Genomic DNA, 11703 nt, shown 5'->3' with positions numbered 1-11703 from the left:
GATTTAATACGACTGTTTAATTCCCTGTATATTATACTACTCTTTGCATATCGGTGTCGGCTCCGACACCCGATTCCGGGCCGGACATTGTGAAAGCAGGGCTACTACGAAACTCACAACTCGAAGTTCGTGTCGTGCGGTGCCTCTGACACTTAAACTATACGAGAGCGAGAGGGACGGTACGACACGAACTTCGAGTTTCGTAGTAGCCATGCTGGTACATACATCGTACCTTTAAAATTAAACTGAAACAATTTATATTCTCATTTCCAAAATAAACTTTAAATAAAGCACAATCTGGTTGAATTTCAAAATTAAAAATAATGAAATTGTTTCAGTTTAATTTTAAAGGTTCGACATATTCATACATTTTACTTGCCCCGATATCATATCGTCGTCCGATACCGCAGGGCTACTACGAAACTCGCAACTCGAAGTTCGTGTCGTGCCGTCCCTCTGACACTTATACTGTTTAATACGAGAGCGAGAGGAACGGTACGACACGAACTTCGAGTTTCGTAGTAGCCCTGCCGATGTCGGATCTGAAAATGAGAAAACGCTCTTATAATGGCAACATTACTCAAACAAAAAAAAAACATTTCTACCAAACATCAAACCTGCCATTGCCTTGCCGCCATTTTTACTTTTTTTGTGGGCTGAAATTTTCATTTTTAATAATTAATTAATTAGTGTTGCTTTAAGATTGTAAAGATTTCTTACGTTTTAAATTTGTGTTGAACTTGCAGTTATTGTTTGGTAAGTAAAAGTATAAGATAATCCATTTATTGATAAAATGCTCATCGCACCTACAGCGTTCGAATTTTGTCGTGCATTAATCGATATTTTTTAAACCGGCTTCATTTATTATTTATCTTTTACCAAGACTGTTTCTTTTCTTCTTAACTTTATTGGCTACGTAGTACTTACTTTCGTATTCATAAATTTCTCACAATTTTACGTTTAGGTTGTTTTGTCGCATTTACGTTTCGGTAGGTAACGAGATTCACGCGGTGTGCTTGTTATTAAATTTCCTATGATGATTATGTTATGAATGCACACATAGGTTTATGCAATTTCTATTGTGGCAAGTGAAGAACGCAAAGCCACAAATTAGACTCAGTCTGAAACTTACAGTGGGAAATTGCAACAGCATTGTTTTATATTTTATTTTGGTGAACAAGAATGTTTTGTTAACAAAAAAAATTAGGTTAGTTATTATGAAACAGTAAAGTTCATTGAAGAAGCATGAAAACTGAAACAGTCCAACCGAATCCGGCAAGAAACTCAATGAGGTATATATATTTTTTAAATAGATTTACAATATTATTAAATGATATCTATACATCACAAGTATTTAACACAACTTTATTTTTAACACAGTAGGTTCATATTTGAAAGGATTGCTAATGTGGATCGGAATTATTTCATTAACTTTATAATACGCCTTAGATATTAATGTCTTCTTGACAATAGATCTGAATTTTGTATCTATTTCATTTGTAATATTTTTTGGAATTTTATTATACAAACATATGAAATTTTCCAGAAATGACTTTTTGGTTTTAGCCAGTCTTTAAGATGGACTAAGTTTCCCTGTGTTTCTAGTAGCCTTTGACTTATCAACGTTAGTAAGAAAATCACATATGTTCTTGCTATTTCATTTGCATGATTATTTCAAAAACATAAAGTGACAACAGGGTTAGGTTAGGTTAGGTTAGTTAAAAATGATCTTAAAGATTCACGCATAGAGTTGTGGATAACACTCATTTCGAGGCTTAAAGACTCAAACCCTTAAGACTCCAGAGTCTTAAGACTACTATATTTGAGAATTAAATTGGCTTATTTTATGCATATGGATGCAAGAAACTGTCTTTGCGGAGTCGTTAAGCCTCGATAGTCTTTACAGTTTGACAGCCTTATTCATAAAAAGTTAGAGCCTCCTTGAAGGCATCTTGAAGGCCCGATGCTAAAGAACATGATTCATAAACGTCTGTTAGCGCTAATCAGTCGATCAAGGCTCTACTAAAGTTAGAGGACCGTAGGCCCTCCTTTAACTCTGCTAAGTCACAAAATGGCCGCCAGAAGTTTGAACAGCTGACTTTGACTAGAGCAAAAAACCATAGGTACCGAAGATATTTATAGTGAAGGCAAAAAATTTATTTTCAGGAATTTGTATTTAAAAATCCTCTAAATTAGCAACAATAAATTAACAATAAATATGGCTTTTTGCACAACATAAACATGCGGATCGGAAATGGCGGGAAAACAAACATCTCGCTTTTTTTTTTTTTCCTGGTAATTTGCTGTCACTGCTGTAAATTTTTTTTTTAATTATCGATTAGGCCATTTTTTGTCTGATTTGTCAAGGTGGCCAACATAACGCGTCTAATCCGTCTATCAGCAGCTCAACAACTAGCAGACTGCTAGCAAGCGTTTATGAATCATACTTCTTGACAACCGTCTAACAAGCTTAATCAGTCTGCTAAGTAACAGACCGATCAAACCTCAATTAAGATTTTTTTATGAATAAGGCTGTGAGTCTTTAAGCCTTGAAATTAGCGTTTTTCACAACACTACACGCATCTTCAAATTATAAAATGCTGTAATTGCTCTCTTTTGTAAGATAAAAATTTACTCAAAGTCTGCAGCAGATCCCCATAAAATAAGGCCATACGAAATAATGCTATTGGGTGAAATGCAGAATAGATGTACCGCAACGAAATTGTTACTAAACTGAAATAGTCACAAAACTGAGATATTGTAACAAAACTAATAATGTTAGGGTGAGATCACAAGGGATTTAAAGTAAACAGCAAAATGAAGTATAATAAAAGTGGGACAAATGTGTGTTAGACTAATTTAAAAATATTAATAAAAGTAAAACAAACTAATAACTAAACTATAACTAAAAGAAATTTGAAAAGTATTCCCCCATGGCATGGACCCAAAGATGCTGGCAGCATTTCCTCCCTGTATAGCAATGCTGATATGTTGTGCAAATAAATGTTTTCTTTTTCTTTAGGTTCATAAAATAAGTAGTCAATTAAACTACTTAATTCTAATTATCTTAAATTATTGAGTTTTTGAATGAAAGAAGCTTATTAGTGTATTAATATAATGACAGAAATGTATGTATGTATGTAAACTCTTTATTGCACATAAAAATAAAATAACAAGAAATACAAATACACAGAGGAGAGCAAAGGCGAGCATATCCCTAAATAGGGATCTCTTCCAGCTAACCTAGTTAAGAGAAGACAAATTATTAAGAAGAAGATATGTCATGCTCCCTGGCTGGCAACCCCACTGTCTGTTTTGTGATTTTTTAAGACATAAAGCTGATGTACCCAATATGTACAGAATTAGTACTTACTTAAAAAAATGTACCTCAGTATAATCGAGGGTACAATTAATTGAACTTGGGGTTGCTGCAGAGCATCACTCCAGCAACCCCATAATTAAATTTAAGAAATTTCACATGGATACTTTATTTTTCAGTAAAAGTAATATCGGGCAAGTACATCAGCTTTATGTCTTAAAAAACTTTTGCTTTGTGTCGGACACGCCCGAAATAGGGTTCCGTAGCCATTACGAAAAAATTAAATCATATTTTTCTAAGGATTTCGTATTTTATTTGAAATTATATTATTATGAAAAAACTACTTTCTGCCAAGTTTCTTGCGGCGCATTCTTCTTGGCAATGATGGTCTTTCCGAAAGCCCTGGTTAAAAAATGACATATCTCTTCTCTTCTTCTTTTTCAACCTTTCACCACCCAATGGTGAGTGTAAGTCTCTTCTAATGCACGCCATTCTTCCCGGTTTTGCGCCTTTCCACACATACTCGCGCCACACATGCATGCGCTTTTACATATATATTTGTGCAAAATTACAGCTTTCTAGCATTGATAGTCCCTGAGCAAAGCTGCGGACGGACGGACAGACAGACAGACATGGCGAAACTATAAGGATTCCGTTTTTTCAATTTGGCTACGGAACCCTAAAAATCACAAAACAGACAGTGGGGTTGCCAGCGCATGACGTGAAGATATAGGAAATAGCTATTTTATTTATTAATCTATATAATCAACCACTTTTTTGCAAAATAGTTTTTATTTCAACAAAAAAAAATATAGCTGTTAACTCCGAAATTTGTTCCTGCATCGCATCTTACGTCGTGTCTTTTGTCTAAAATTTTTTTCCATGTATTTCATTTTTTTATCGTCTTCATATGTGGTCAGGTGAGTTCAGGTGTGGTCATGTCAGCCACATTAGAAATTACAATTAAAACCGCATTAGATTTGGGTTCCATACCTGTAAAATGTAACTTTATTTTACAAAAATAGACATCATATTTTCTTCATCGTAAACTAAGCCTTAGATTAACTCAGTTTCGTTATGTAACGAAATGTTACGAAACTGATAACAAATCCTGAGAAAACATAAACTAAAATTTTCATTAATCTAGGTACTTCTAAATATTTGACAATAATTAGTATTCCACTGCTCATTTAACGTATGACCAATGATAATTGATAAAACAATTAGCAAATTAAACTTACCGGAGACTTGAAAAGTGCGTAATTAACCCTGATATTTTTTTTAACTATAAGCTGTACATCCACGTTTCACCGGCTTCACTCCGAAAACAAGGTGGCTGCTGACCATACTTAACATAAACTTTTTTTTGGTTTTGCACCTAATCTTCACAATCCAATAGGTCCCCATTACGCTTTAGTAACTACCGATTTAGCATACCCGCCTTCCCTACTATTACTGATAAAGTGCTTGCTTTACTTTTTAGGGTTTCGTACCCAAAGGGTGCCAACGGAACCCTATTACTGAGACTCCGCTGTCTGTCTGTCTGTCCGTCCGTCTGTCACAGGGCTATCTCTTGAGCCGAGCACTAAGCACTTGAAATTTTCACAGATTATGTATTACAGTGGCCGCGACAACAACAAATACTAAAAATAAAATAAAGTTACAAATTAAAGGGAGTCGTCATACAAGAAACTTGTTTCTGCAGCGGTTTTTGATTGCTAGGCTGCCAAGATGACGGCCGTCAGTTGCTAGGGGCAATGCCCGTGACCCTATGTTGTGCAATGTATGACTAATAATTAATTTGCGATTTTATTAGTGCTATTTTATAAAACCTTACATAATTATAATAATTGTCTCTAAGACCGCTGTTTTTTTTTTTTTTTTTGCAGCATAACTTTTGATATTCTGACACACACTACACACACGTCACAAAAGCCAACTTCAATAAAGCACTCACAGCTGCTGTATTTAATGTTTTTTACATTAAAAAATGTCCGTTATAATTCATACTAAGTAACACTATTTATTTACAAGTTCAAATTTAAAATCAGGTTAAGATTTATTCACTTAATTCATAATAAGTACGCGCCGTTCGGCCGAATTACCGCGTTCAGCCAATTTTTTTTTTTGGCGCATTGCAAGAGTCTAAATCGCTATTCAGCCTCCGACAGGGCGACAGCCAAAGAGGATGAGAATTTAAAATTGTTCTTTATTCAAAATACTTGCACCTAGTGCTTACATTTTGGTGATATTGTTTTTATTAACTTGTAACTATAAAACTATAAAACCAATTATGTTTGTTCAGGTGGAATTAAATAATTTAAATAAAATATTAAGGGGCTGTTTTGTTCACCATCCATTCATTAGTGTGAACTGACGGTTAAATGTGATGCCGTCTCTATTTGTTTTCTTCGAATAGACGGAGACGGCAACACATTTAACCGTCAGTTAACACTAATCAATGGATGGTGAAACAGCCCCTAAATATTTAATATCTCAACTTAAATTTGAAGTGCATATCTTCAACCGATTGAGCTGAAATTTTGCATGCATGTATAAATCCGACAATATTATTATGACGTAGAGCTGATCTGTGATGATGAAGTTAGATGTTGGCCATAGGAACTCTGTAATAAAACGACACGACTGCATCGATTTTGGTCTTATTTGATTCGTCTTGACGACTACCTACTTTGTTAACCAGGGGCAAAAAGTACCCCAACAAAAAAGCTTGTATTAGATTTTTTTACAAAAAATTATTACTGAACTATTTGTTTTTAAAACATTGTACGGAGGTGCGAAACCTTCATGCGCGAGTCGCTCGCACTCGCACTTGACCGTTTTTTTCGTATTTACCAGCTCTTAATTAATGACTCGTTTCCCTAGTCTTTGATGTAGGTTTAGTTCGGCAATCCATCACGAAGCCAAACAGCTATGAAATCTCTTCAGTAATTTATCTTTCGGACAATAGTCCATTCAGGATAACATTGGACTCTAGAAGGTCATAGAAGAAGGAGTTTTAAACATTTTTTGTGAAATCGTAAAAGATGATGATGATGATTAATAAAGAAGTAATCAGATGAAGTCATAATTTTGTTTATTTTGTAAGAAGATTAATACGTTATTTACTTAAAAACAATACAATTTTAATACTTAATTTGCTACATAATTAATTAGATTTATATTTATACATAATTTAATAACTGTGTTTCGTGGACTCATCCGCTCTCATTCCCTGTTTAAAAATATTCTACTCGTAGTTTCTGCTATGAAGTTCAAGCTTTTTCCATTCCAAATTTCATCAAATTTGGTGCAGTGCTTTAGTTGTGAAAGTTAACTATTCGTATATGATTATAGGTCATCACATTTTGATCCAAACTGGCGATTAAAAACTATAAATAACGTACAGAATATTTCTTGAGTTAATATTATAAACGTTTCGTTTCTTGCACAATGTTCTATACCTCTGCCTCTTTAGGTAGGTATTTTATAGGAAGACGTTTTGGTTTTTAACAAAATAGGAAAAGTTTTTTTATTGTTTTTAAATTATGATATGAAAAAAAAATAGCAAAGTTAAACTCACCAATATTCATGATTGGTTTTTTGGAGTCTTTTTGTATTTTATATTTCAACTCCAAATTTGTTACTTTTACGGGTGGTATACCATATCGAAAATACAAACTGAGACATGGATGCACAGAAAAACCAGAAAAAGAGACCAGCGCTGGGAACCGAACCCAGGTCCTCAGCAATCCGTGCTGCGTGCTATAACCCCTACACCACCGCTGGACAGGAATCTAGACACGAATTTTTCCTATGCATACATATCTCAGGTTGCTTATTTCTACTTCGCTACTTATGCAGCAGCACTAGCGACATCTATGTTCCGCTCTCATCGAGAGACGTCACTAATATTCATTACAATTGCGAGAGTTTGCAAGTCTGTATGTTTGTTTGTTAGGTACCTACCTCTTCACGTCTTAACCGCTGAACCGATTTAGGTGAAATTAGGTTTACAGATACTACAAGTCCTGGGGAAGGACAAAAGTAGAATAGTTTTTATCCGCGGAAATTGCATAGTTCCCGCGGCATAGCAATAAACAAATTTTACGTGAACGGAGTCGCGGGCAACAATTAGTTAATGAATAATTGAAACTAATATTGACGCCATCGATATTTTAATTAGAATAAAGTTTAGACCATACGGTCGGTTGTATACCAAAAAATGCTTTTAATTAAATTACTTCCTAAAGCGTGCATTATAAAGAGCCTATATTCCTTCTGTCCATTCCTATATTGAACAGACTGTTAAAGAATATGAACCTATCTAGGTATAGGTTCAATAAAAATAACTGAATCTCGAACTTCAGTCGAATTTTTCGCAGACAATTCAGAATGATTTCTTTAGATGTATGGTACCTATGTGAATATGACATGTGCAGTAAAATGTGGTACACGATTCAGTTTCTTCGACCGCACTACAGGGGCCTGTTAGTCTTATATAAATGTCATATAAAACTTAACTTTATATATATACAAACAAAACCATATTGTGTAAACAAAAAATCTTTATCCTTGCATATTTGGGCGAATATTCAGCGTTTTTGCAGCGGTTTTTTTTTGTCATTGGTGTCTTCGCAGGTGTTATTAAAAGAGGTACTTCCAGGGTTGTTTTTTTATGAAAATTGCAGACAATACCGATGCTGAATTTAGCGTGATTAAAATTCTTGTGACTTGTCTTTCCGTGGGACGCTAATGACGTTTGACCGCGCGGTCAAAACGCTCGAATATTTGCCCATTTACTAATTTTACGAGTTTTAAATTATAAAATAAAAAATATATACCTCAGATTACGTATATAGTACTATATAGTCTAAGACTTATACGTACAAAAATGTATAAATGTACAAAACTAACTAATGGATTTGCAAAATTGATTGTAATTATTATAAACTGTAATTTAATTACCTCAGATTTTAATGATTTACACCTTTTGTTTTTTTGAATAAATCGCAGTGGCTAGACGCGTCGAACCTTTGCCTGATAATTTTAGTTAACCTAATTAAAAACAAAACTTACGCATGCGCATTACGGACGCGCCAATTTTGTAAAACTGCTTTGTTTTGTTTTTATTTTTCAACTAGCTTTTACCCGCGGCTTCGCTCGCGTGAACCATAAACATTTCAAAGAAGCAAGCAATCAAGCAAGCATGCAAGCATGCAAGCAAGCGTGCAAGTAACCATCTAAGCAAGCTTGCAAGTGAGCATGTAATTTTGCAAGAAATAGTGCCAGCAAGCATGCATTCAAGCATGCAAGCCAGAAGGCAAGCAAGCATGCAAACAACAAATCAAGCAAGCATACTCCCAAATGTGCAAGAAATAGTGCAAGCAAGCATGCAATCAAACTTGCAAGCAAGCATGCAAACAACAGATCGAGCAAGCATACTCCCAGATGTGCAAGAAATAGTGCAAGCAAGCATGCAATCAATCAAGCATGCAAAAGCAAGCAAGCATACAAGCAATAATGCAAGCAAGAAGAGTTAGAACGCCAGTGGTGGTAGTGAAAATATCAGTTCGTTTATCGCTATCCCGCCGGAACTATGCTATTTTCCGGGATAAAAACTATTCTATGTCCTTCCCCGGGACTCAAACTATCTGTATACCAAATTTTATTTAAATTGGATCCAGAGATTACCCCCCACAACCTCACAAACTTTATCTTTTTATAACATTAGTATAGATTTTGTGTTATTGATTGCCTACTTTCTCACAAATGTATTGAAAAACGTATGATACACAGTTGGTAAGGTTTTACAAACTCGTGACGATTAAAAACCTAGCGGCTCGGGTTATCACTCGTCACCGCCCATAAACATCAGCAAAACCAGGGGTATTGCAGATGCGTTGCCAACCTACACGCCTAAGATGGGATACCTCAAGTGCCAGTAATTTCACCGGCTTACTTTCAACGCCGAAACACAACAGTGCAAGCACTGCTGCTTCACGACACGATTAGCGAGCAAGATGGTGGTAGCAATCCGGGTGGACCTTGCACAAGATCCTACCACCTGCAAGACAATATTGTAAAACCCCACATATTGTAATATTTCTTACCAACCTCGTATCACGAATAACTATTGTTCTGTCTGTTACCTCTCTACAATTAAACCGCTTGATTGATTTAGATAAAAGTATACTTGTTATCTCGGAAAAATGCATGGTTCCCACGAAATAGCGATAAGCGAATTCTTCGCAGACAGTCGCGGGCAACAGCTAGTAACAAATATGTTTATTATATCCTCTTATGCTTTATATTTTTATCAAACTAACCCCGATTGTGTTCTATCTATAGGGGTATTAAATAGAGCGACAATACTTGTATCTATGTATTTATTTCTTCGCGTGCGTGCAGAAGACTCATGTCTGCTTTTACGGTGTCGCCATTTAATTTAACGTACATGCAATATACCACATGGTCATTACATGCGAGCTATTGGAGAAAACGGGGAATGTAATTGTCGCCTCATCCCCAAGCACCACACCATGGGTAAGGTAGGGCGGGACCGATAGCCACCGGAATCGAAAGTAGAACGTAATAATTATCGGTGGTGGGGCCGCAGGGGGCCGGTGGTCGCCGTTCCCGCGGCTCGATCGTCAACAAACCGTCGCGCGGCAACTGCTCATGACATATGCATGAGAGTGGCTCGGACGATGCTACCGCTTAAATATACAAGGACCGACGGGGAAATTACCAGAGAGGCAAATACATACAAGATGGCTCCCGCCCGAGTCCGTCGCTGTAGCGTGCGGCACGCCTACAGACTTCTCCAATTACACTCACGAAACGTCCTGTGCCTTTTACAATTCACGTCTATTTTTACTGGCTAACCACCACCGCCTTGTCTTTATAAGCCATGAAGGCAACCCATTATAAAGTTCCGTGCATCATTGTTAATTCTCTTACCCCTACGACACCACGCAAATTTTATATATAGATAAGTCTATGAAGTTCATCCTATATTCGACAACATAATTTCTAAAATAGTTGACATACGGTGGTGGACATATAATTAGAAACACTTAGTACAATTTATAAATTCTTAATTCAAGCAAGCGATTTTGCTCACTGATTTCTCATAGCAAAACTGCCTGTTTGAGGTGCTGAGGTGAAATAGTTATTTGTGTCACAAGGGAGCAAAATGGTTTATTTACGTCGAGGAATTCAAGAAGAGCATTAAGAAAGTTGAAAAAAACAAGTTCTAATATTATCAAAGAACAACGAGCATAGAAAATGGCATTTGCTATAAAATACTTAGAAAAGCCTTGAACAAGTTTCTTAATGCTCGTTGTGAAAAGTTGTATGAGCAACTCGGGAGTAAAACTATTTTCATCTTGGGCGCTAACACTTGAATCCCTCATTGCGCTTAGGATTATACTTTAGAATTCCTGATACACCATTTTGCTCCCTTGTGACACAAAGAACTATTTCTGAAGGATAGTACATTGTGTCTTAAGGGCGGTAAAGAAGGAATTACGAACGAGAGTCTATTAGAAGCCCGAAGTCGAAGACTGAGGGCTTTAATGAGTCGATGTTCGTAATTCTAGTACCGCCCGTGCGACATACAATGTTTTTCATCACATTTGCAAGTAAAATTTTATATTTGTAAAGAAAAAAAATATAATTTCCAAATATTGGCGATACCTTAGGCTGTGCTCTTGGCAGCGTCGCCCTCAACCTCCCTCGGCATGCGCCGCAACGTGCGTGTGCATGTGGTCCATGTAGTCCTGCAGCAGCGCGCGCCGCGCCATCAGTACGGGCACGGACTCATTTACCGACCTTGGGCTTCATGGCAAGAAAATGTGTACGCGCAATGACTCATTTACCGGCCACGGGTTTCATGACAAGCACATTAAGGTCGACGGTTTTATTTGGGGGGTTGCAACCAAGGTAGCCTGCATGTTACGACACTGTTTACGAGCAAGTGTGATGAAAAGAATATTTAATACCTGTTAGTACTTAAACAGCTCGAGCTATAAAATTCAATAACATTATTTAACACTCAATGGAAATTAAAAAAGAAAACCCGGTATCATAACAATTATCAATTTCTTTAACACTGGCGGCTTGGACAACTAATTAGAAACAGAGCAATTTAAAGAATGGCTTACGTTCGAAATTTGAATATTTAGAAAAAACAACACTACTGACGCAGCATTACGCGTTTGCCGCCTTTTCAAACTGTTTATCATAATTTGTTGCGTGATTTAATTGTTGAAAATGGTTTAGAACAAAAGTTGTGATGCTTCGACAAGAAAAATTATAGTTAATTTGAATATGGATCGAAAGTGGACGTACAGAAAGATTGCAGACCATAATGGGTTGTT

The 11703-nt window shown here is 36.2% G+C and overlaps 1 protein-coding gene across 2 annotated transcripts in view; it reads left to right on the top strand.

Annotated features, from left to right (window-relative positions):
* Positions 1-597: 597 nt before the first annotated feature.
* Positions 598-11703, top strand: part of HnRNP-K (Heterogeneous nuclear ribonucleoprotein K) — an 84637-nt gene continuing 73531 nt past the window's right edge. For both annotated transcript variants that reach the window (XM_074097427.1, XM_074097429.1), the window contains exon 1: positions 598-756. The gene's annotated coding sequence lies outside the window, so the exon portion shown is untranslated. The remainder of the gene's footprint in view (positions 757-11703) is intronic.

This window comes from Choristoneura fumiferana, chromosome 14 (genome assembly GCF_025370935.1).
Source record: "Choristoneura fumiferana chromosome 14, NRCan_CFum_1, whole genome shotgun sequence".
Classification (NCBI taxonomy): Eukaryota; Metazoa; Arthropoda; class Insecta; order Lepidoptera; family Tortricidae; genus Choristoneura; species Choristoneura fumiferana.
This window is presented reverse-complemented; position numbering and strand designations above follow the sequence as displayed.